Consider the following 25532-nt stretch of genomic DNA (forward strand, 5'->3'; position numbering starts at 1 on the left):
CCTAGAGCATCTCAAAAACAAGGACTCCTACATTAGACTCCTATTTATTGACTACAGCTCCGCCTTCAACACCATAATCCCAGCCAAGCTCATATCAAAGCTCCAAAACCTAGGACTTGGCTCCCCACTCTGCAACTGGATTCTCGATTTTCTTACCAACAGACCACAATCAGTAAGAATGAACAACAACACCTCCTCCACAATAGTCCTCAACACCGGTGCCCCACAAGGCTGCGTACTTAGCACCCTACTCTACTCCCTGTAAACACACGACTGCGTGGTAAAACTTGGTTCCAACTCCATCTACAAGTTTGCTGATGACACGACCATAGTGGGCCGGATCTCGAATAACGGTGAGTCCGAATACAGGAGGGAGATAGAGAACCTAGTGGAGTGGTGTAGCAACAACAAACTCTCCCTCAATGCCAGCAAAACTAAAGAGCTGGTAATTGACTTCAGGAAGCAAAGTACTGTACACACCCCTGTCAGCATCAACGGGGCCGAGGTGGAGATGGTTAGCAGTTTCAAATTCCTAGGGGTGCACATCTGCAGAAATCTGTCCTGGTCCACCCACGTCGACACTACCACCAAGAAAGCACAACAGCCCCTATACTTCCTCAGGAAACTAAGGAAATTCGGCATGTCCACATTGACTCTTACCAACTTTTACAGATGCACCATAGAAAGCATCCTATCAGGCTGCATCACAGCCTGGTATGGCAACTGCTCGGCCTAGGACCGCAAGAAACTTCAGAGAGTCGTGAACACCGCCCAGTCCATCACATGAACCTGCCTCCCATCCATTGACTCCATCTAAACCTCCCGCTGCCTGGGGAAAGCGGGCAGTATAATCAAAGATCCCTCCCACCCGGCTTACTCATTCTTCCAACTTCTTCCATCGGGCAGGAGATACAGAAGTCTGAGAACACGCACAAACAGACTCAAAAACAGCTTCTTCCCCACTGTCACCAGACTCCTAAACGACCCTCTTATGGACTGACCTCATTAACACTACACCCTGTATCCTTCATAAGATGCCAGTGCTTATGTAGTTACATTGTATATGTTGTGTTGCCCAATTATGTATTTTCTTTTATTCCCTTTTCTTCTCATGTACTTAATGATCTGTTGAGCTGCTCGCAGAAAAATACTTTTCACTGTACCTCGGTACACGTGACAATAAACAAATCCAATCCAATCCAAGAGAGATGGGATGGACAAAGGGGGCAGAAGCCGAGTGGATGCACGCAGAGGAGACCCCCTCAAGGGGACCTCCCCCCGGGCCCTCACCAAGGCGGCTCTCCCAAGAAACACTCCAGCAGCCCAGTGGTGATAGCCACCTCCAGACGTGGAACCAACTACGGCAGCAATTCGGACTCACCAAAATATCCGACAAAGCCCCCATCTGCAATAACCACAGGTTCACACCAGCACTCACCGACGCCACCTTCAAAAGGTGGAGACAGGATGTGGGGGACATTGACAGTCAGGGACCGATACACTGACGGTAGGGTCACAACACTGGAAGAACTGACGCAGAGATTCCAACCAGCTAAAGGCAACAAACTCAGATACCTGCAGCGACAAAACTTCCTCGAGGAAGGAGACAAGGACATAACCACGACCACCATGACAGACACTATTGGAAGAGCTACTGGGCGCAGACATCCTAGGCAGAGGGAACTGTAGTGACATGTACGAACAACTGCTAGAGAGGACCGACACCGAACTGGACACGACAAGGAGGAAATGGGAAGACGACTTGGGGTTCGAAATAGGGTGGGGATTCTGGAACGACGCACTGCACAGGGTCAACTCTCCCTCCGAGGCTCAACCTAACGCAGCTAAAAGTGGTACACAGAGCCCACTTGACCAGAACCCGAATGATCAGGTTCTTCCCAGAGGTGCAGGATAGGTGTGACCCCTGCCAAGGAGGCCTGGCCAACCACGCCCACATGTTCTGGTCTTGCCCCAGACTTGGTGGGTAGTGGACAGCCTTCTTCGAGGCAATGTCCAAAGTGTTAGGGATGAGAGTGAAGACATGCCCGAAAGTGGCAGTCTCTGGGGTATCAGACCAGCCAGATCTCTTCATGGGGAGGAGGGCGGATGCCTTTACCTCCCTGATCGGCTGCCGTAGAATTTTGCTCGGCTGGCGATCAGCAGCACCACCTAAAACTGCAGACTGGCTTCCCGGCCGATCGGAATTTCTCCAAATGGAGAATATCAAATTCACCATCCTTGGTCGGAAGAGCGCTTCCACAAAACATGGGAGCCATTCACCCGACTGCTCCGAGACCGGTTTGTGGCCAACACATGAATAAATAGCGAGTAGCCCGGGAGAAATAGCCAGGACGAGACAGAAAGAGGAAACCGAGGGAGGGGTGGGGGGGGAAGGTGATGTAACAAAAGCCAGCCAGCAAGAAAGAATGGGGGCAGCAGTGAAGGGGAGAAACGGGACAAAAAGGGGTAGCCAGAAGGGGGAAGAGAAGGAAACTAAAACGGGCGAGGGGGGGGGGGGGGTGTGCAGAGCACAGGGGAAGACGACAGGAGGAGCAACCACAGCACGGTGAGAGAACGCAAAGAAAACTGGGAAGGGGAAACGAACAATTGCCCAGTTAGATGATTAGTGAAAAGGAAAGAAGAGAGGGGAGGAAAGACCCCTCCTGTCTGGGTATATTTCCTGGAGCCTGTGTTTTGTTTTGTCAGGTATATACCTTTATCCACAACCTGGACAAAACTGTATTTTAAATCAATTATTAAAAAAAAGGAGACCATCGGGGCGGGGTGTCAGGGAGAGGGGAACTGGGCGGGGGGGTCAGGGAGAGGGGAGCTGGGCGGGGGGGTCAGGGAGAGGGGAGCTGGGCGGGGGGGGGGGGGGTGTCAGGGAGAGGGGAGCTGGGCGGGGGGGGGAGGGGGGAGGGGAGCTGGGCTGGGGGTGTCAGGGAGAGGGGAGCTGGGCGGGGGGGTCAGGGAGAGGGGAGCTGGGCGGGGGGGGGGGTGTCAGGGAGAGGGGAGCTGGGCGGGGGGTGTCAGGGAGAGGGGAGCTGGGCGCGGGGGGGGTTAGGGAGAGGGGAGCTGGGCGGGGGGGGGTCAGGGAGAGGGGAGCTGGGCGGGGGGGGTCAGGGAGAGGGGAGCTGGGCGGGGGGGGTCAGGGAGAGGGGAGCTGGGGGGGGGGAGGGGAGTTGGGCGGGAGGGGCGGGAGAGGGGAGCTGGGCGGGGGAGGGGAGCTGGGCGGGGGGGGAGCTGGACGGGGGAGGTGGGTCAGGGAGAGGGGAGCTGGGCGGGGGGGGAGCTGGACGGGGGAGGGGGGTCAGGGAGAGGGGAGCTGGGCGGGGAGAGGGGAGCTGGGCCGGGGGGGGGGATCAGGGAGAGGGGAGTTGGGCGGGGGGAGGTTAGGGAGAGGGGAGCTGGACAGGGGGGGGGGGGGGCGGGGGTCAGGGAGAGGGGAGTTGGGCGGGGGAAGGGGAGCTGGGCGGGGGGGGGGGTCAGGGAGAGGGGAGCTGGGTGGGGGGGGGGTCAGGGAGAGGGGAGCTGCGCAGGGGGGGGAGGGTCAGGGAGAGGGGAGTTGGGCGGGGGGGGGGGTTAGGGAGAGGGGAGCTGGACGGGGGGGGGGTCAGGGAGAGGGGAGTTGGGCGGGGGGGTTAGGGAGAGGGGAGCTGGATGGGGGGGGTGGGGGGGTCAGGGAGAGGGGAGCTGGGGGGGGGGAGCTGGGCATGGGGGGTCAGGGAGAGGGGAGCTGGGTGGGGGGGGTCAGGGAGAGGGGAGCTGGGTGGGGGGGTCAGGGAGAGGGGAGCTGGGCGGGGGGGGTCAGGGAGAGGGTAGCTGGGCGGGGGGGGTCAGGGAGAGGGGAGCTGGGCGGGGGGGTCAGGGAGAGGGGAGCAAGGTGGGGGGGGTCAGGGAGAGGGGAGCTGGGTGGGGGGGTTCAGGGAGAGGGGAGCTGGGTGGGAGGGGGTCAGGGAGAGGGGAGCTGGGTGGGGGGGGTCAGGGAGAGGGGAGCTGGGCGGGGGGGGGTCAGGGAGAGGGGAGCTGGGCGGGGGGGTCAGGGAGAGGGGAGCTGGGCGGGGGGGGGTCAGTGGGAGGCGAGCTGGGTGGGGGGGGGGGAATAGGGAGGATTGTTTGCTGAGCCAGATGGCGACAGTCTGTTATTAGAGACAGCGAAGAAGAAGCCTTTGTTTCTGGACAATAAATGAAAACGAACGGCAATTTTTTTTGTTTTTTGAAAGTGTGAAAACAGAGGGATGTGCGCAACAAGAAAGTGTGGAAACCAGTGGAGCTTCTAAACGATTGGAAGTGGTTCAAGCAGGGGAGTGCATAAATCAAATGAAAATCGCTTATTGTCACAAGTAGGCTTCAAATGCAGTTACTGTGAAAAGCCCCTAGTCGCCACATTCCGGCGCCTGTTCGGGGAGGCTGGTACGGGTTTCGAACCGTGCTGCTGGCCTGCCTTGGTCTGCTTTAAAAACCAGCGATTTAGCCCAGTGTGCTAAACCAGCCCAGCAAATACACCCTTTATACGCTAAAGCAGAGGATGTATGAAGCCGGGGAGTGTGTAAAGCAGGGGAGTGCGTAAAGCCGGGGAGTGCGTAAAGCAGGGGAGTGCGTAAAGCCGGGGAGTGCGTAAAGCCGGGGAGTGCGTAAAGCCGGGGAGTGCGTAAAGCCGGGGAGTGCGTAAAGCCGGGGAGTGCGTAAAGCCGGGGAGTGCGTAAAGCCGGGGAGTGCGTAAAGCCGGGGAGTGCGTAAAGCCGGGGAGTGCGTAAAGCCGGGGAGTGCGTAAAGCCGGGGAGCGCGTAAAGCCGGGGAGCGCGTAAAGCCGGGGAGCGCGTAAAGCCGGGGAGCGCGTAAAGCCGGGGAGCGCGTAAAGCCGGGGAGCGCGTAAAGCAGTGGAGCGCGTAAAGCAGGGGAGCGCGTGAAGCAGGGGAGCGCGTAAAGCAGGGGAGCGCGGAATGCAGGGGGGTGCGTAAAGCAGGGGAGTGCGTAAAGCAGGGGAGTGCGTAAAGCAGGGGAGTGCGTAAAGCAGGGGAGTGCGGAATGCAGGGGAGTGCGTAAAGCAGGGGAGTGCGTAAAGCAGGGGAGTGCGTAAAGCAGGGGAGTGCGTAAAGCAGGGGAGTGCGTAAAGCAGTGGAGTGCGTAAAGCAGGCGAGTGTATAAAGCAGGGGAGTGCATCGAGCAGGGGGATGTATAGAGCAGGGGGATATACCAAGCGGGGGGGTGTGTGGAGGGATGGGTTGTGGAGGGGGGGGGGGAGGGGGGGGGACTGTGGGAGGGGGGGGTGGGAGGGGGGTGAAGGGGGGGGGTGGAGGGGGAGGGGTGTGGAGGGGGAGGGGTGTGGAGGGGGAGTGTGTGGAGGGTGGGGTGGAGGGGGGTGTGTGGAGGGGGGGGTGGGGGGGGGTGGAGGGGTGTGTGTGTGTGGGGGGGTGTGTGGGGCGGTTGGAGGGGGGGATGTGTGTGGAGGGGGGAGTATGGAGGGGGGGTGGAGGGGGTGGGGGTGTGTGGTTGGGGGGGGTTGTGGTGGGGTGTGGGGGGGTGGGGTGGGGTGTGTGTGGAGGGGGCATGTATGAAGCAAGGGTGTGTATGAAGCAGGGGGGTGTACAAAGCAGGGGGTTGTATAAAGCAGGGGGGTGTATAAAGCAGGGGGGTGTATAAAGCAGGGGGGTGTATAAAGCAGGGGGGTGTATAAAGCAGGGGGGTGTATAAAGCAGGGGGGTGTATAAAGCAGGGGGGTGTATAAAGCAGGGGGGTGTATAAAGCAGGGGGGTGTATAAAGCAGGGGGGTGTATCAAGCTGGGGGGTGCATCAAGCAGGGGAGTGCATCAAGCAGGGGGGTGCATCAAGCAGGGGAGTGCATCAAGCAGGGGAGTGCATCAAGCAGGGGAGTGCATCAAGCAGGGGAGTGTATCAAGCAGGGGAGTGTATCAAGCAGGGGAGTGTATCAAGCAGGGGAGTGTATCAAGCAGGGGAGTGTATCAAGCAGGGGAGTGCATAAAGCAGGGGACTGTATAAAGCTGGGGACTGTATAAAGCTGGGGAGTGTATGAAGTAGGGGACTGTATAAAGCTGGGACGGTATAAAGCATGGGAGTGTAGAAAGCGGGGGGGAATAAAGCAGGGGGATGTACAAAGCAGGGGGGTGTATCAAGCAGGGGGGTGTATAAAGCAGGGGGGTGTATAAAGCAGGGGAGTGCATAAAGCAGGGGGATGTACAAAGCAGGGGGGTGTATGAAGCAGGGGGGTGTATGGAGCAGGGGGGTGTATGAAGCAGGGGGGTGTATAAAACAGGGGGGTGTATGAAGCAGGGGGGTGTATGGAGCAGGGGGGTGTATGAAGCAGGGGGGTGTATAAAACAGGGGGGTGTATAAAGCAGGGGGGTGTATAAAGCAGGGGGGGTGTATAAAGCAGGGGGGTGTATAAAGCAGGGGGGTGTATAAAGCAGGGGGGTGTATAAAGCAGGGGGTGTATAAAGCAGGGGAGTGCATAAAGCAGGGGACTGTATAAAGCAGGGGACTGTATAAAGCAGGGGACTGTATAAAGCTGGGGAGTGTATGAAGCAGGGGACTGTATAAAGCTGGGGACGGTATAAAGCAGGGGAGTGTAGAAAGCGGGGGGGTGTATAAAGCAGGGGAGTGCATAAAGCAGGGGGATGTACAAAGCAGGGGAGTGCATAAAGCAGGGGGATGTACAAAGCAGGGGAGTGTATCAAGCAGGGGGAGTGTATGAAGCAGGGGGGTGTATGAAGCAGGGGGGTGTATGAAGCAGGGGGGTGTATGAAGCAGGGGGGTGTATGAAGCAGGGGGGTGTATGAAGCAGGGGGGTGTATACAGCAGGGGAGTGTATACAGCAGGGGAGTGTATACACCAGGGGAGTGTATAAAGCAGGGGAGTGCATAAAGCAGGGGGATGTACAAAAGCAGGGGGTGTACAAAGCAGGGGAGTGTATAAAGCAGGGGAGTGCAGAAAGCAGGGGGATGTACAAAGCAGGGGAGTGTATAAAATAGGGGGTTTATAAAGCAGGGGGGTGTATGAAGAATGGGGGTGTATGAAGCAGGGGGGTGTATGAAGCAGGGGGGTGTATGAAGCAGGGGGGTGTATGAAGCAGGGGGGTGTATGAAGCAGGGGGGTGTATGAAGCAGGGGGGTGTATGAAGCAGGGGGGTGTAGGAAGCAGGGGGGTGTAGGAAACAGGGGGGTGTAGGAAACAGGGGGGTGTAGGAAGCCGGGGGGTGTATGAAGCCGGGGGGTGTATGAAGCCGGGGGGTGTATGAAGCCGGGGGGTGTATGAAGCCAGGGGGTGTATGAAGCCGGGGGGTGTGTGAAGCCGGGGGGTGTGTGAAGCCGGGGAGTGTATAAAGCAGGGGTATGTACAAAGCAGGGGAGCGCATAAAGAGGGGAGAGCGCATAAAGCAGGGGTATGTACAAAGTATGGGAGCGTATCAAGCAGGGGAGTGTATAAAGCAGGGGGACTGTCTAAAGCTGGGGGAGTGTATAAAGCAGGGGGTTGTATAAAGCAGGCGGGTGTATAAAGCAGGGGGGTGTATAAAGCAGGGGGTTGTATAAAGCAGGCGGGTGTATAAAGCACGGGGAAGTATAAAGCAGGCGAGTGTATAAAGCAGGCGAGTGTATAAAGCAGGGGGGTGTATAAAGCAGGGGGTTGTATAAAGCAGGCGGGTGTATAAAGCACGGGGAAGTATAAAGCAGGTGAGTGTATAAAGCAGGCGAGTGTATAAAGCAGGGGGGTGTATAAAGCAGGCGGGTGTATAAAGCAGGGGGGTGTATAAAGCTGGGGAGTGCATCAAGCTGGGGGATGTATCAAGCAGGGGAGTGTATCAAGCAGGGGAATGTATCAAGCAGGGGAGTGTATCAAGCAGGGGAGTGTATAAAGCAGGGGGGTGGATAAAGCAGGGGGGTGGATAAAGCAGGGGGGTGGATAAAGCAGGGGAGTGGATAAAGCAGGGGGGTGGATAAAGCAGGGGAGTGCATAAAGCAGGGGAGTGCATAAAGCAGGGGAGTGCATAAAGCAGGGGAGTGCATAAAGCAGGAGAGTGCATAAAGCAGGGGAGTGCATAAAGCAGGGGAGTGCATAAAGCAGGGGCGTGCATAAAGCAGGGGCGTGCATAAAGCAGGGGCGTGCATAAAGCAGGGGCGTGCATAAAGCAGGGGAGTGCATAAAGCAGGGGAGTGCATAAAGCAGGGGAGTGCATAAAGCAGGGGGATGTACAAAGCAGGGGGATGTACAAAGCTGGGGGGTGTATAAAGCAGGGGGATGTACGAAGCAGGGGAGTGTACGAAGCAGGGCGGTGTACGAAGCAGGGCGGTATATGAAGCAGGGGGGTGTATGAAGCCGGGGGGGGGGTATGAAGCCGGGGGGTGTATGAAGCCGGGGGGTGTATGAAGCCGGGGGGTGTATGAAGCCGGGGGGTGTATGAAGCCGGGGGGTGTATGAAGCCGGGGGGTGTATGAAGCCGGGGGGGGGGTTTATGAAGCCGGGGGGGTGTATGAAGCCGGGGGGGTGTATGAAGCCGGGGGGTGTATGAAGACGGGGGGTGTATGAAGCCGGGGGGTGTATAAAGCCGGGGAGCGTATAAAGCAGGGGGATGTACAAAGCAGGGGAGCGCATAAAGCAGGGGTATGTACAAAGTAGGGGAGCGTACAAAGCAGGGGAGCGTATAAAGCAGGGGGATGTACAAAGCAGGGGAGCACATAAAGCAGGGGTATGTACAAAGTAGGGGAGTGTCTAAAGCAGGAGGAGTGTCTAAAGCAGGGGGAGTGTCTAAAGCAGGGGGAGTGTCTAAAGCTGGGGGAGTGTCTAAAGCTGGGGGAGTGTCTAAAGCTGCGGGATGTATCAAGCAGGGGGATGTATCAAGCAGGCGAGTGTGTCAAGCTGGGCGAGTGCATCAAGCAGGGGGATGCATCAAGCAGGGGGATGTATAAAGCAGGGGTGTGTGTGAATCAGGAGAGTGTATAAAGCAGGGGAGTGTATGAAGCAGGGGGGGGGTGTAAAGCACGGGGGTGTATGAAGCCGGGGAGTGGAAAAGCAGGTGGATGTCTAAAGCAGGGTGGTGTATAAAGCAGGGGGTGAATAAAGCAGGGGGTGTTTAAAGCAGGGGAGTGTATAAAGCAGGGGGGTGTATAAAGCAGGGGAGTGTATAAAGCAGGGGAGTGTATAAAGCAGGGGGCTGTATGAAGCAGGGGAGTGTCTCAAGCCGGGGAGTGTATAAAGCAGGGGGATGTATACCAGGGGATTGTGTAAATCAGGGGATTGCTTCACAGTGCCAGGTTCCAAGGTTTGATTCCCGCTTGCGTTGCTGCCTGTGCAGAGTCTGCACGTTTTCCCTGTGTCTGTGTGGGTTTCCTCCGGATGCTCCGGGTTCCTCCCACAAGTCCCGAAAGACATGCTTGTTATGTGAATTGGACATTCCCCCAATATCTTGTTTTCTGACTTGTCTCAGTAGAAACTTACGAATAATTCTGTATTTTTAAATCAGCTGTACTATCTGACTTTTTACTTGCACCAAAGGTTCACAACTTGTGAGGTTAAAGTGTTTCTGATACATTTTAATCCAACAAAGTTACAAAAAAGTGCAAATGGCTACTTACACATTGCTGAATCTGTACCAAATTAATTCTATACTGATTACTTTACGAAAAGCTATTATCACAACAAGTTGATCCAACGTTCCATGATATGGCGGGGGGGGGGGGTGAATTGTGGAAAATTACCCCACCTGCCCTCTCGTGTATCACTGTTGGATTGGACATGTTTATCTGGGACTTGAGGTCAATGTGAGTGTGACTGCTTCTGTTCTCTGTGACGGTGGAGTTGATGTTGTGTCTGTGTCTCTGCAATGTTGGATTAATATTGTACTTACTGTCAGTTAGAAGGAGACGGCGACACATACATTTTGCTGAGGAATCATCATCTTGTTCTTGGAACTCATTTCTTCATCTGTTGAACTAGGGGGAAGAAAGCATATCTCTTGTAAATCAGGGTCAGATGAGGCCAATGATAGATCAGTCTATTCTTTCAACTGATAATCACAGAATTTATAGTTCAGAAGGAGGCCATTCGGTTCATCGAGCCCATCTTTGTAAAGAGCGTTCCACGCCTCCACCCTTACCCAGTAACCCCACCTAACCATGTGAAATGAAATGAAAATCGCTTCTTGTCACAAGTCGGCTTCAAATGAAGTTACTGTGAAAAGCCCCAAGTCGCCACATTCACGTTGCTGAGGAATCATCATCTTGGAACTCATCTCTTCATCTGTTGAACTGGGCGGAAGATACCATCTCTCTTGTAAATCAGGATCAGATGAGGCCAATGATAGATCAACCTATTCTTTCAATTGATTATCAGTAAAGTAAAGAAAATACTCTCCAAATCCTAACCCAGAATCAGACAATAAGCCAGGCCCAGAAAGAGCTCTCCCTTCCCCCCGCTCACTCCAAGTCCCGGAACAAGATCGTGCTCCACTGCGCCTCTTGCAAACAGCCCCCGATTCTCCCTGAACTCCCCCCGAGTCAGTAATGATCTCTGAGCCTCTTTGCTCACACTCGCAAATGGATGTGCTGCTGCAATGAGAACGCTGTTCCTGGGCTGGAGGGGCTGCACATGCGCTCTCACCTTCAGTGACGACAGGCAGGGGGCGGGGTTACGCCGGGCGTGCGCAGATCCCCGCAGCAATTGCGCATTGAGAATCAAGGGGAATATTCCCCATTTCACTGTCATCACATATAGAGCAAAACCTCCTATAGAGCCCGTGTTCGGGGCACAGTGTGTGTGGGGTTTTTTCGGGTTTAACAACTGTCATAATATTTTTGTGTTGTTTTTTTTTCTTGTGTTTTTTTCCCTTGTGAGTGATGACCTGCTGCATTTATCTCCACGCAGCAGGATTAAAACCCTGCATCCACCGACTATTCTGGAGTGATGCACGGCGTGACAACGAAAGTAAAAATACAAAAACTAACTGAGGGACAAAAGCAAACCGGGGGGTGCTCCAAAAAGAAAGCAACTGGAGCAGAGCCCAAAAAGGAATCAGAAAGGAAACGGAATCGGAACAAAACCCGTTAAATTAAAGTGTGAAAATCAGGGTGGATGGGGCAGTCCAACCCCTACGGCAGCCACCGAGCACGGAAGGCCTCAAGTGTGCTCGTGGTCACCACAAGCTCCCACTCCAGGGACACCCGGCCGCGAACGAGGCTGCGGAGGAGGGGCAGACAGTCAGGCCGGACGACCCCCTCGGTCGCCCGCTGCCTGGACCTATTAATGGCAAGTGTGGCCAGGCCCAGGAGCAGGTTCACAAGGAGGTCGTCCGCCTTCCCCGCTTCCCCACCTTCCCACACCAGATGTCCATAGATCAGGAGCGTGGGGCTTAAGTGCAAAGAAAACCTCAACAAGAATATCGTCAAAAAACTAAAAAAGGAATGCAGCCTAAGAGAGACAACAAACACATGCTCCACAGACTCCACCAGGCCGCAAAAGTGGCAGGTCTCTGGGGAGGCCGTGTGGTGATTTAACCTACGGTTGCACGACACTGCCTTGTGCAGCACCCTCCATCCCAGGTCCCCAAGTCTTATAGGGAAGACGCCTCCGTAGAGGGAACTCCAGTTGGGACCTCCGCTGCCGGACTGCAGCAAGGCACGCCAAGCCATGTCCGGATGGCGGGCGAGGGCAAGGAGGTGGAAGGTGTGCAGCAGCAGGCCATACAGGAAACACATCTGCGCGGTACGAAAAGGCACGGGGGGTGTCTACATGAAGCGACTGGGGTTGTGGGGTACCGGCGCCCGGAAGGGGTTCAGGGTCCTGGGACCAACGTGGCATTCCATCCGAGCAGGGGTCCGCTCAGACGGAATGCCACCGCACAACTGCGCCGTCTCGAGTCCAAGGGGCCGAGCACGACCATTTTGAGGCCTCGGATGGCTTTGGCCGCGTGCTGGATGGATACAGCACCGCGCTCGGTGAGCTCGTAGGGCGTCATCCAGTCCACTCCTCTGCCACCCTGCATGTCCCCGATCCTGGTCACCCCGACATCCACAACCCTCCGCTCCGCCAGCCACCGTAATGGATATTGGCTGAGGTGCGGATTCCTGAGCAGCGGCTCCCTTACGAGAGCCACTACTCCTGACAGCGGAGAGCTGTGGCATGTGGGGACTTGGTCCAGACTTTGAGATGGTCCTGGTACAAGACGGGCAGCGCCAACAAAGAATTCTGAAGACCTTGCTGGTCAACGTCATAGTTCAGGACGTGCACCTGGCAGAAGAAATATGTCGCCTGTTCCTGACTTTGAGAAGATCCTGGTACAAGACAGGCAGCGTCAACAAAGAATTCTGAAGACCTTGCTGGTCAACGAACAGGAGCTGCACATCGTAGTTCAGACCGTGCACCTGGGGGAAGAAATACTTCGCCCGGGTACACCATCGTGGAGGATGCTCAACGTCCAGGTATCGCTGCAGAGTCTGAAGGCGTAAAGTCGTGATCTGGATGCGAAGGCACACCAGCGCCTGACCGCCCTCCGCAAGCGGGAGACTGCAGACCTCCTCAGCGACCCAGTGCAATCCATTGTCCCAGAAGAACCGAATCAGAGTTCTCTGGATGCCTGTGACAAAGTCAGGGGGAGGGGTCAAAGTGACCAGCCGGTACCACAACATGGAGGCTATCAGCTGGTTTATGATGAGAACTCGACCCCTGTAGGACATCACTCGGAGCAGTCCTGTCCAGCGTCCCAGGCGAGCGGTGACCTTGGTCGCCAACTCCTGCCAGTTCGCCGGCCAGGCTTCCTCTGCCGGGCAAAGATAGACTCCCAAGTCGAGGATGTTGGTCCAAGTAGATGTTGGACCGGCGCCAGCTGAAGGCCTGAGCTCCTCTGGGAGGGGGTCCATCTGCCATGGACCGACCAGGAGTCCGGAACATTTTAGCCCGGTTGGTCCCAGCAGAAGATGCGGCGGAGTACACAGCCTGGCACTCTCGCATCCTCCGCAGGTCACCGGGGTAAATGAACATGAGCAACACATCATCAGCGTAAGCCAAAACGACCACCGTCATGCCCAGCTCACGCAAAACCAGCCCCGACAACCTCCTCTGCAGGAGGCGCAGGAAAGGCTCCACGCAGAGAGAATAAAGTTGAACGGGCAAGGGGCAGCCCTGACGCACACCTCTCCCAAAGCGAAGGGGCGCCATCAGGGACAGGTTAACCTTAATCAGACACTCCAAGGCAGCGTACAGTAATCGGATCCGGGCGACAAAGTGCGTCCTGAACCTGAAGGCTCGCAGAGTCCCGAGCAAATACTCGTGCCCCACCCTGTCGAACGCCCTCTCCTGGTCAAGAGACCGGAAGGCGCTCAACATCCCAGTCGTCTGGGAATGATGGATGTCCCGGCCCGGATGGATATTATGGTAAATGGTGCGGTCCAGGACGGTGTGGGACTGTCAGGGTGGATCATGGTAAATGGTGCGGTCTGGGACGGTGTAGGACTGTCAGGGTGGATCATGGTACATGGTGCGGTCCGGGACGATGTGGGACTGTCAGGGTGGATCATGGTAAATGGTGCGGTGTGGGGCTGTCAGGGTGGATCATGGTAAATGGTGCGGTCCGGGACGGTGTGGGACTGTCAGGGTGGATCATGGTAAATGGTGCGGTCCGGGACGGTGTGGGACTGTCAGGGTGGATCATAGTAAATGGTGCGGTCCGGGACGGTGTGGGACTGTCAGGGTGGATCATGGTAAATGGTGCGGTCCGGGACGGTGTAGGACTGTCAGGGTGGATCATGGTACATGGTGCGGTCCGGGTCGATGTGGGACTGTCAGGGTGGATCATGGTAAATGGTGCGGTCCGGGACAGTGTGGGACTGTCAGGGTGGATCATAGTAAATGGTGCGGTCCGGGACGGTGTGGGACTGTCAGGGTGGATCATGGTAAATGGTGCGGTCCGGGACGGTGTGGGACTGTCAGGGTGGATCATGGTAAATGGTGCGGTGTGAGGCTGTCAGGGTGGATCATGGTAAATGGTGCGGTCCGGGACGGTGTGGGACTGTCAGGGTGGATCATGGTAAATCGTGCGGTCCGGGACGGTGTGGGACTATCAGGGTGGATCATGGTAAATGGTGCGGTGTGGGGCTGTCAGGGTGGATCATAGTAAATGGTGCGGTCCGGGACGGTGTGGGACTGTCAGGGTGGATCATGGTAAATGGTGCGCTCCGGGACGATGTGGGACTGTCAGGGTGGATCATGGTAAATCGTGCGGTCCGGGACGGTGTGGGACTATCAGGGTGGATCATGGTAAATGGTGCGGTCCGGGACGGTGTGGGACTGTCAGGGTGGATCATGGTAAATGGTGCGGTCCGGGACTGTGTGGGACTGTCAGGGTGGATCATGGTAAATGGTGCGGTCCGGGACGGTGTAGGACTGTCGGGGTGGATCATGTGGTCCAGCACAGGGCCAAGGTGCAAAGACATGACCGTGGCAATTATTTTGTAGTCCGTGCTGAGGAGGGAGACCGCTCGCCTGTTTTGAGTCGGCGGAAATCCCCTTTCTTGGGCAGCAGGGCAATAACGGCCCTGCGCCACGAAAGGGGCATCTCCTCGGTCACGATACATTCCCCAGGACCCCCGCGTAGTCGCTCCCCAGGACGTCCCAGCATGCACTGAAGAACTCCATGGTCAGCCCGTCCAGCCCTGGGGTCTTGCTGTCGAGGGCGCCGGTCTTGATGATTGACGGTTTGGTCGAGACCCCGACGCTCTCCGGGCCGACCTGCAGCATCTTCCCACAGAACTCTGCAAGCGTCCTCGCTGCACGGATCTGCAGTAAAGAGGTCAGAACAAAAGTCCCTGATTAGGGTCCTGACCCCCTCCGGATCCGAGAAGAGGGACCGTCGTCGGCCGACTGGCCCTGCATCCTCTTTCCAGCGAGTAGAAGGGGGAGCCACGGTCCATGTCTGTCAGGAGACGGATCCGTGACCTCACATACACGCCGTGGGACCCGACAAGTTGCAGGTCCCGCAGCACGCCCGTCTTCTCCCTGTACAGCAGCCCCAGGCCCGGGTCCTCATCCGACTGAGCGAGACGTGACTCCAGATGGAAGACTTCTTCAGCCAATTTGGCGATCGTGGATTTCCGCCCTGGCATCGACCTCTTCGTGTACCCCTGACAGAAGGCGCGGACATGAGTCTTGCCCAAGTCCCACCATAGCCTCAAGGAGGGGAAGCCACCCTGCTTCTTTCTCCAGCCGGCCCAGAAATGGCGAAGCGATTCCAGGAACCTCTTGTCCTCCAGCAGCAGGTTGTTAAAGTGCCAGTACGCGGACCGTGCCTGAGCGCGGAGCTGGCCGAGCCCCGCCCACACCAGGTGATCATCCGAGCACCACACCTGCTCCACAGAGGCCGTCTGAACGCTGGGCAAGTACGTTCTAGAAATGTAAAGACGGTCGATTCTGGACGCTCCCAACAGAGGGCCCACAAATGTGTCCACCTGCGATTCAGGATGGAGAGTTCTCCAGGCGCCCATCAAGTCGAAGGACCTGACCAGGTCCCTTAACTTCACCACCGCCTGCGTGCTGCACTGGACTCTACCACGGTCCTTGTCCTGGAGGGTGCAATTGAAATCCCCTCCAAGGATGATGCACTCGCCCACAGGGATGGTGCCAAGAAGAGTGGACACTTTGTCAAAGAAAGTCGTTTGCTGCGGCCCGGCCAGGGAGCGTATACATTCACAAAGTGACGCACCACGTCCCCGTCGAGGACCGTTAAATGCAACAGACGGCCTGGCACTGGCTCCTTGACCCTCCAGCTCTCTGGCTGAAAATGGGAAATCATCAAGATAGCCACCCCGCCCGAACGTGGGGCCAAGTGACTCATGAAGACTCCCCCTTGCCACTCCAGGGTCCACTTAGCTTTGTCCCTCGGAATGGCGTGGGTTTCTTGCAGGAAGCACACCCCATACTTTGCGTCCCGGAGGACAGAGAAGCACTGGAAACGGTGATGCGCGTCCCTGCTGCCGTGGATGTTGAGTCTGGCTATGGTTACCTCCAAGTCAGTTGTAGCGTGTGTCCTTCACCAATCACCCATAACTCTGCTCAGAGGGAGTAGAGGGTTGTTGCCCCCTTCACTCCCTCAGGAGGCCCGTGAGGAACAGAACAGCTGCTCCCCCTGGTCCGAGTCGATCCCACCCCCAGGATCACCCTCAGGCGGGTTCCTCGCAGGCTCCCCACCCTCGATTCAGAGTCCGTGGTGACACCGACCCCGCCGCCGATGCCGGGCCCTCGGAGAGACCCGGAAAGACCCCCGGGAACAGCTCCGGGATGGATTCTGGGCTCCTTCGCATCGTCTGCTTGGGCCTTGTGAGCAAGGAGCCTTCCTCCCCGTCGCCCGCCCACGACCCGAAGATATAGGGGCTCTGGTGGCTGCCGCCGGCCCCCAGCGGTGAACAAAAGGTAATTGGGGAGTAATGCAAGCATTGGGGGGGGGGGGCTCGTCTGCGCCCGCCCCCAGGCCTCCCTGCTCGGGGGACGACGGCAGCTCGGTCGCCTCGGCGGCTGCTTTGGCCTTCTTTTTAACGGGGCTGGGTATCAGGGTGATGGAAATAAACACAGGAGATACTCAAACCCGCTCGCCTGGGGAGGGAGTAGCGAGATCCACCACGAGACCCCCCCCCCCCCCCCCCCCCAATGCTTGCATTACTCCCCAATTACCTTTTGTTCACCGCTGGGGGCTGGCGGCAGCCACCAGAGCCCCTATACCTTCGGGTCGTGGGCGGGCGACGGGGAGGAAGGCTCCCCGCTCACAAGGCCCAAGCAGACGATGCGAAGGAGCCCAGAATCCATCCCGGAGCTGTTCCCGGGGGTCTTTCCGGGTCTCTCCGAGGGCCCGGCCTCGGCAAGCTGATGTTGCTGCAGGGCCACCACTGCTGGAGGGCCCTCGGCAGCATCCCCCCCACCCTCTGCAACAGCCCCCCCGCCCCCTCCGCATCGCCGAGCCCCTGGGACTGTGGTGGGGCCGGAACAGCATCCAGCTCGGGACTGTACACAGGGTCCCCACCGCCCTCCGGAGCCCGTGTGTTGGTCTCTCCAGACCCCTCATGTTGTTGTGAGGTGGTGGCAGCATCGCGAGGTGAGGCTGCAGCCTCTGTGTTGGTTGGGACGGGCACGGGGTCAGTACTCGTGATGGGGCCAAGATGTGGGTGGGCCCCGTCCGACCATCGCGCCGTCTTCCGTTTGGCCTTTTTAGGCCGCCAACAGCCGAGGTGTTGTCAGGGGCCGGCTGCTGGGCAGACAGAGGTGGTGGAGGAGAGGGGGGCAGTGCCAGCCATGGCCGGCCTGGAGATGTTGTTGGCAGTGGCCGTTAGGGTGGGGCAGTTCCGGCGAATATGCCCCAGCCCACTTCAGGCATGGCAGCGCATGCCATCCGCAGACCAGATCACTTTATGGTCCTTCCCTTGGTGGGGAGCCACAAATCCTCCCTCCATGACCTCCTCCCGGGTCAGGCAGACAAAACCCTGACGCCAGAAGGAGTATTCATGACAGAGGGAAGTGTCCCGCAGGCCAAGTGTCAGCGGCGCCACCCCGGACCTGACATCCCCCAGGAAGTTGAGATGGGGGAGGAGGAGCTCGGTGGGGAGGTAGAGCGGGACGTTTGAAGGAACGACACATTCGGCGGTGGACTCCAGTGGGTCCACCGCCACGTGTGTCCCACCCACTGTGAGCCCCCTTTCCAGGACACGGTAGACCGCCTGCTCGGCCCGCAGGAAAAGCACGGCCTTACCGTACATCCTAGAAGCGGCTACGATGGCCAAAGGGCTGATGACCTCGGCCATCGCACGAGTGCACGCCTTGATGGCCATGGTTGGGTGGGCATAACATTTGACCCCAAGTTGCTGCGTTAGGAGGCGGAAGGGCGAGGAGGCTGTCTTCCCCGCATAGTGACTTGTCCACCGTGCCCCCGGCAGAGTGCAGGATGCCCCTGGGTTACTGGCCCTGGTACGGCATGGCCTTGTAACTGAGATCAGGGTACATGGGGAAGGACGTGGCACAACAGCAGGTGCCACAAGGAAAGGAGCTGCAGGGCAACAGCAGATAGTCACTGTAAGCGGGTCAGTGTTCTTCAGCCCTGGAGGGGCCGAAATCAATATCCCAAGCTGCCCCATACCCGCCACAGGGGGTGGAAATGGTGGGCGGACGGCGCTCTTCAGCACTGTGGGGGCCTGAAACAAAGTCCTTTTCTTAACAGCAGCCTCAAGCGGTCCCACTCCCACCTCAGGCAGAGGGGCGGGAGGACCAAAGGCAGGGTCTTCACCCCGGGAGGGGAAACAGCACCAGGCCCCATGTGGTCCCACCTCAGGCATTCTACCTCCGGATGAAGGGCGGGATTAATAAACATCAGTTAGTCCTGGTGAATGAAGGAAAAGTGGATGAACTGAATCAGCAGAATTTTACAGAGCAGTACTTTTAAACTGTTTTTACCTGCGATCATTTTAACCAACCGGCCATCCTTTGGGACCCATGCTGGCCAGCCTTTGGGACCCACACCAGCTGACCTCCGCGACCCACTATGTTCTCTTACCTTTAATCCAGCAGGTGAACTTGCTTGGTCCTTATGATCTCACTCCAATCAGGTTTAGAGGCGAGGGCAGTGCGTGTATCAGGTGCAGAGTTCAGCTGGTTCCTGTGTGCTGTCTTAATCCTTTTGAGGATGAAAAATCCAACCCTGAACATGTAGATCCTTGTGATGTGTAATAGCAAAAGAATGCTTGTTTTACTCCGTACTGGGTACTCCTCGGAGACGCTACGCTGGAACTCTGAAAACCTCATGGAGTTGTGCCGTATTTTTAATGTGCTGTCACAGGTAAGGTGCAGAAGCTCAGTTTGTACATTTGCAGTCAGCTATAAATCAGTAAATTGAGTCTGGGGTCTCGAACTCAAAGGGAGTTTTCACCAACTAATTCTCTCTCAAAATCTGAAACTTCTCCTCTGGAAAATAGCGATATAAACTGTTGATCAGCGCAGCCAGTCTATCGACAGTTCCCTTCCTAACCGTTTTCTTCGAGATGTCATTGCAGTGTGGGGAACATGTAGTAGGTTTGGCTTTCTACGCGCAGTTGCCTAACATTCAATGACTTTTGGAAAGCATCAAATTCTTCACAGCGCCAAAAGCAATCATCCTCCTTCCCTGACAATTTGCGGTTCAGTGTGTTTAGAATTGAAAAGATGTCTGCAAGGTAAGACATAGAGAGCTTCCACGTTTCATCAGCAAACAAATCAGCCAGAGGGGATCCTGATTTGCATTGGCACAATTTATAAAGACATACCTTCAAATATCACCTTTATTCTGCTGTGTTCCTGTCTCCAGCTTCTTCTTAATGGGTTGTTGAGCAGAGGCCGTGGAGCTCACCCCAGCTCTGCTTTGTGTTGCTGTGGACTCTCCTCAGCGACTCTCTCCCACAGATTTAGATGTGTGATCCGGGCCTGTTTGTGTCTCTGACCCTCTCTTCCTTATTACAAAACCGTCCATTTTCAATTCTTCACAGCTGCCAGCTGCAAAATGGAGGATCTGCTCTCTGGCGCCGCTTCAACCTGCTGTTGCTTCACAGAGGACAGCCCGGTGACGTCAGGAGGAGGCGGTCCGGCCCGCTGTGTACCGCGCCTGCGCACTGCCTGATCGGGCTGAGTGGGCACGCATGCGCGATATACCCGGCACCCGGGACAGTCCCTGGAGAGTGACGTGTTATTACCAGCAGAGAGAATGTGCTGCTGCCGGCAGAGGGAGGCCCAGAGTCAGAGCAATGTGTCAATTAGGGGAATCTGACTGGCCACAGAAGTTTGTGGATGGGCGGGGCAGTTGCTCTAATTGGGTACCTGAAACAACCAATCAGATGCTCATAAATGTCTGAGCATTCTAAATTCACCAATGGTGACTTGGTCTCTCACCCATCCTTCATTAACATAGTTCACTGAGTTAGTCGAGAAAAGAACAGTTGTGTGGCAATTCTCAGTTATTGTGTGTCTGCAGTTTGCTCTGACCATGGCTGAGGACAAGAAAGTTCCAGCTCCCAAGAAGGGCGCTAAGAAAACCCAGAAGAAGGTACCAGTAAAAGGCAACAAGAAGAGGAGACGAGCCAGGAAGGAGAGTTACTCCATCTACATCTACAAAGTGATGAAGCAGGTTCACCCCGACACCGGCATCTCCTCCAAGGCCATGAGCATCATGAACTCGTTCGTCAACGATATTTTCGAGCGCATCGCGGGTGAGGCTTCCCGCCTGGCCCATTACAACAAGCGCAGCACCATCAGCTCCCGGGAGATCCAGACCGCCGTGCGCCTGCTGCTGCCCGGGGAACTGGCCAAGCACGCCGTGTCGGAAGGGACAAAGGCGGTGACCAAGTACACCAGCTCCAAGTAAAACTGTTCTCAAACTCATCAAAACCCAACGGCTCTTTTAAGAGCCACTCACAACTTCTGGAAAGCAGCCAAACTATCATATTTTCAATTATCAGTTTAAGAATAGCCAAATCCGTTCAAATACCGTTTCACTGGAACATAACACCCTTCGTGCCTTGATAATAAAGTCCCATCATTTCGTGACTGCTCGGTGTCCCTGTGTCTTTGGTTTCTGACTTGGTCATATTCAGTCCCTGTCGTTAGATTTGGAGAGAATAGAACTCCAAAACCTCCCTTTCAATTTGTGTTCAGGTTTACTCAATAATCGATCAGTTTATTGAGAGCACACCAGTGGTGTGGGAAAACTCCATTTCAATACTGACACGAGCTCCAAATTGATCGCTCCACTTTTAACACTGAGGAAGCAGTATACAATATGGAAACAAATTATAAAATTTTCACTTGGCCGTATATTTGACATTCTGTCGGCGACTGAGAGCGTTTTAAACAGCAGCCAGATTAAACCCGACTGGACTGCAAATTGTAAAAATATTTGAAGACAGTTTCGGATCTAAATCCACGTTCTGCAGATTCAAAACGTTTACAAAGATGCCCCCGGACATGCTGAGTTTATCCAGCACGTTCTCCTTAATTCACATTTACAGCAACGCATTATTTTGCTTTAATTTATTTTGGGTTTGTTGTCAGTTACAGAGAAAGCACGAAATCAGAAACTGACAGATGAAGAGAAACTGTGGTCTAGGGAAAGAGAGAGAATCCAACATTCTTACACTCAAAATTCATCGATTTATTCACATTTTTTACGGTCCCTATTCAATTTTCTCTTTTTTAAATCTTTTCGCGCTCTTTTAAGCTTTGAAATCAATCTTCGGTTGGAATCCGAACATTTGGCGCCCAAACTTTCCGACCTCAGTACCCTGGATCCCCCTGATTGGTGCTTCAAACAGATATCTGATTGGTCACGTTGAAGCAGACTCCGCAATGTTGTTCAGATAACCAATCAGCAATGTGTGCACCGCCATTCCTCCTGAAGCTATAAGAGAAGTGAATGTGGGCGGGTTTCCTCATTCTGTGGGAAAGTGTTTGTGAGATTGGGACAATGTCTGGAAGAGGAAAGACCAGCGGTAAAGCTCGGGCCAAGGCCAAGTCTCGCTCCTCCCGGGCTGGACTGCAGTTCCCGGTGGGCCGTGTTCACAGGCACCTGAGAAAGGGCAACTATGCCCAGCGTGTGGGGGCCGGAGCCCCGGTCTATCTGGCTGCTGTGCTCGAGTATCTGACCGCTGAAATCCTCGAGCTGGCCGGCAACGCGACCCGGGACAACAAGAAGACCCGCATCATCCCCAGGCACCTGCAGCTGGCCGTCCGCAACGACGAGGAGCTCAACAAGCTGCTGGGAGGGGTGACCATCGCTCAGGGCGGGGTGTTGCCTAATATCCAGGCCGTGCTGCTGCCCAAGAAAAGCAGCGCTGGCGCCGGCAAGAAGTGAAGCGACCATTCTTTAATCTAATAACCCAAAGGCTCTTTTCAGAGCCACTCACTTGATCTGAAAAAGAGCGAATTATTTTTTGACACGAGATTCTGCTCTGCTTCTTAATATGAAAATATTTAACGCTTTATGGTATCAACCCGTAGCGCGTTCCAATAATATTGCTCAAATAAGGAAGCCTGTGATCCAATCTATCCTGTCGTTTCTGCTCTGCTATTTAATGTGTAGATGTTTCTGCAATGGCTATCTAAGTGGGTTACTATGTGACTCGTTTCTTACTCAGGACCGGGAATAATCTAATCCGGGCTGGTTTAACAGAGGGCTGGTTTTTAAAGCAGACGAAAGGCCAGCAGGACGGTTCAATTCCCTTCCAGCGTCCCCGAACATGCGGCGGAATGTGGTCTATCCACAGTAACTTTATTTGAAGCCTACTAGTGACAAGCGATGTTCATTTCATAAATGCATTCCATGCTATTAATTCTGGTATGTGATTTCAATAAAGCTTCCTAAAGCCTATGCTTATATTCGAAATCACGTCAAATGAGTATTGGGTGGTGAAGCTCCCTTCCTGACAGACTTGGTGGCTCTTAAAAGAGCCTTTGTTGTTGTTGGTGCTGAAACTGGGCTTTAGGCGCGTTCCCCGCGGATGCGGCGGGCCAGCTGGATGTCTTTGGGCATGATGGTGACTCGCTTGGCGTGGATGGCGCACAGGTTGGTGTCCTCAAAGAGCCCCACCAGGTAAGCCTCGCTGGCCTCCTGCAGGGCCATGACGGCGGAGCTCTGGAAGCGCAGGTCTGTCTTGAAGTCCTGAGCGATCTCTCGCACCAGGCGCTGGAAGGGCAGTTTGCGGATCAGCAGCTCGGTGGATTTCTGGTAGCGGCGGATCTCCCTCAGAGCCACAGTGCCGGGTCTGTAGCGATGGGGCTTCTTCACTCCGCCCGTGGCTGGAGCGCTCTTGCGGGCCGCTTTGGTAGCCAGCTGTTTGCGAGGAGCTTTGCCTCCGGTCGATTTGCGCGCTGTCTGCTTGGTCCTGGCCATGATGTGAAACTGGGGGAAAGGCACACGCTGAGAATGCTGGCGCCGCTCTCTCGCTGCCTATTTAAGACATTATAGTGACCGCCCACTTCTCCTCATTGGATGCAGCCCGATCCCGTGGACAAGTTTGAAAAGAGCGATGATTGGGAAGAATATCAGGGCCCTGATTGTTGGACCTGCAACTGACACCCCATCAATTTCAAAAAGCCCGCCAATTTCACAGGGACCAGGAACGGATATTTGACAAAACCGAAAAAATCAAAACTCAATCTCAAGTTGTAAATGTGAAAAACTTCTCAATGATTCCTGGTCCCATTTTTGTCTCGTATTGAGGGGCGGAATTCTGTCTCATTTTTATCTGATCAGCGATATCGGTTCTTTCAATGCAAAGAGCGATAGGTATTAAAGGGAAAATTGGCTGATTCGTTCAGCGACTGTTCTGGGGGAGATGGAAGGAGGAGGCGGTGTTTACAGATCAGTTATGTAATCAGTGTCTCTGATCAATGTCAGTGTTCATTGTGCGCGGTTACAGGTTTGACCTCGGAGAAAGGTTTCGTGTTTCAGACTGTACAACTATGTCGCCGAATTATAGAATTTATACTGCAGACCATTCGGCCCATCGAATCTGCACCGGCTCTTCAAAAGAGTGAAAACAGAAATCAATGCTCGGAAAGGATTTCCTGCTCTAACGCCACCCGTTTTAACAGGAAATCGAGGTTTCCAAGCTATGACTCGCTAAACCAGCTCGATGAGTTATGCTGCTGCCATTCTCAGGTCAGTGGTCTCAATGTGAGGATTTGGGCGGCTCTTAAAAGAGCCTTTGGATTTTGTTAAATTGTCAAATTGATTTTCTCAGCCGCCGAATCCATAGAGAGTGCGGCCCTGGCGTTTGAGAGCGTAAACCACATCCATGGCGGTGACGGTCTTGCGCTTGGCGTGTTCAGTGTAGGTGACCGCGTCCCTGATCACATTCTCCAGGAAAACCTTCAGCACCCCGCGAGTCTCCTCATAGATCAAACCCGAGATGCGCTTAACCCCGCCACGGCGAGCCAGGCGGCGGATTGCTGGTTTGGTGATGCCCTGGATGTTATCACGAAGCACTTTGCGGTGCCGCTTTGCTCCGCCTTTACCCAGTCCTTTGCCTCCTTTCCCTCTGCCAGACATGATGCTTGTTCAGTCAAATCGTTGCTGAACGAGACGAGCTGCTGCTCTTTCCTTTATTATACAGCCCGCCCCGACCTGACTGAGAGAGAGAGGCGGGAGCGGACTGAGTGACAGACAGAGCAGTGAAATGTCTTTGATCATCCAGCTCCGCCTCCTGCCTGCTCCAACCCACATTTTATATTCCAAACAGAAGTGAAAAGAGGGCGCTGAACAACACGTACAAACTGCAACATCAGACAGCAGCTAGTTAGAAACGCAGATCTATTAAATCCAGACTTGTCAGTAATATTCCCGCCTAAGTTCACTCCTTTCTAGAACCAGCCCAACTATCTGCTCCTATTTCAACCCCAGCTCCTATTCCATCCCCACACAACTCCTCTCCCAGACGGGTTGGGGATTTACTAACATTCCTTCCAGCTGATATAAAGTGTTTAAGTTATGAGGTGGGATTTCTTCGCCATGTTAACTCTTTTACAGACTCTCCCCTGAATCTGGGAATGATGAAACTAACACAAACTGTGACTGTTCCCCCGGACACATCCCCGGTTAGGAAGCGGCAGCAACATCCCTGTGTTTTAGTGCAGAGTGGGGGGAGAGGCCCGGTGCAGAGCATGTCAGCGAGTGAGCGGCAATACTGGATTGACATTTCTGTCTGAAATCTGCTCCCAGCACCGGGACAGCGATTCATTGGTCGGGGGATCAGCTCTTTCCTGAGAGATGTGGGTGGCTCTGAGAAGAGCCTTTGGGTTCAGAGGTTTACAATTTGCTCGCCTTCTTTCACTTCTTTGCTGGTTTCTTAGCCGTTGCTGATTTGACTTTGGGCTTGGCCTTCAATTGGGTCGGATTTATTCTGCCCGTGGTCTTTTTCACAGGTGACTTTTTCTTCGGGGCTGCTTTCTTCGCGCTCTTTTTGGGAGTTGCCGCCTTCTTGGCTGCTGGTTTCTTGGGAGATTTCTTGGCTGCTGGTTTCTTGGGAGATTTCTTGGCTGCTGGTTTCTTCACTGAAGTTTTCGTGGCTGATGTTTTCTTGGGAGATTTCTTGGCTGCTGGTTTCTTGGGAGATTTCTTGGCTGCAGTTTTCTTCACTGATGGTTTCTTGCCTGCTCCGGTCTTCATCACTTTCCCCCCGCTTGTCTTCTTAACGATCTTGAAAGAGCCGGAGGCGCCCGTGCCCTTGACCTGAGCCAAGGTGCCTTTAGCCAATTCCCTCCTGACACTTTGCTTGATCTGGGCCCCCCGTTTATCCACATCGACCCCTTTGCTCCGCAGCGCCTTCTTTATGGCCTGGAAGGAAACCCCCTTGCGATCGACGCTTTCCGCCACAATCTGGAGGATCAGCTCGCCCAGCCCGGGACCTTCTTGTTTCTTCCGGGGAACCGCCTTCTGCTTCTTGACAGCCTTGACTAGGGCGGCGGCTGGAGGAGCCGTTTCGGCGGCTGCACTGTCGCTCATGTCCGAGACTCTGCACAAAATCTCT

General features: G+C 55.2%; 1 protein-coding gene across 1 annotated transcript in view; it reads right to left on the minus strand.

Moving 5' to 3' along the window:
• Positions 1–19500, minus strand: part of LOC140400035 (histone H2B-like) — a 92934-nt gene extending 73434 nt beyond the window's left edge. The window contains exons 1-2 of the mRNA XM_072489519.1: positions 18536–19500; positions 9860–9944 (exon numbers count right to left, since the gene is read on the minus strand). The gene's annotated coding sequence lies outside the window, so the exon portion shown is untranslated. The remainder of the gene's footprint in view (positions 1–9859; positions 9945–18535) is intronic.
• Positions 19501–25532: the final 6032 nt, after the last annotated feature.

The sequence above is a fragment of the Scyliorhinus torazame genome, chromosome 24 (genome assembly GCF_047496885.1).
Source record: "Scyliorhinus torazame isolate Kashiwa2021f chromosome 24, sScyTor2.1, whole genome shotgun sequence".
Taxonomy (NCBI): Eukaryota; Metazoa; Chordata; class Chondrichthyes; order Carcharhiniformes; family Scyliorhinidae; genus Scyliorhinus; species Scyliorhinus torazame.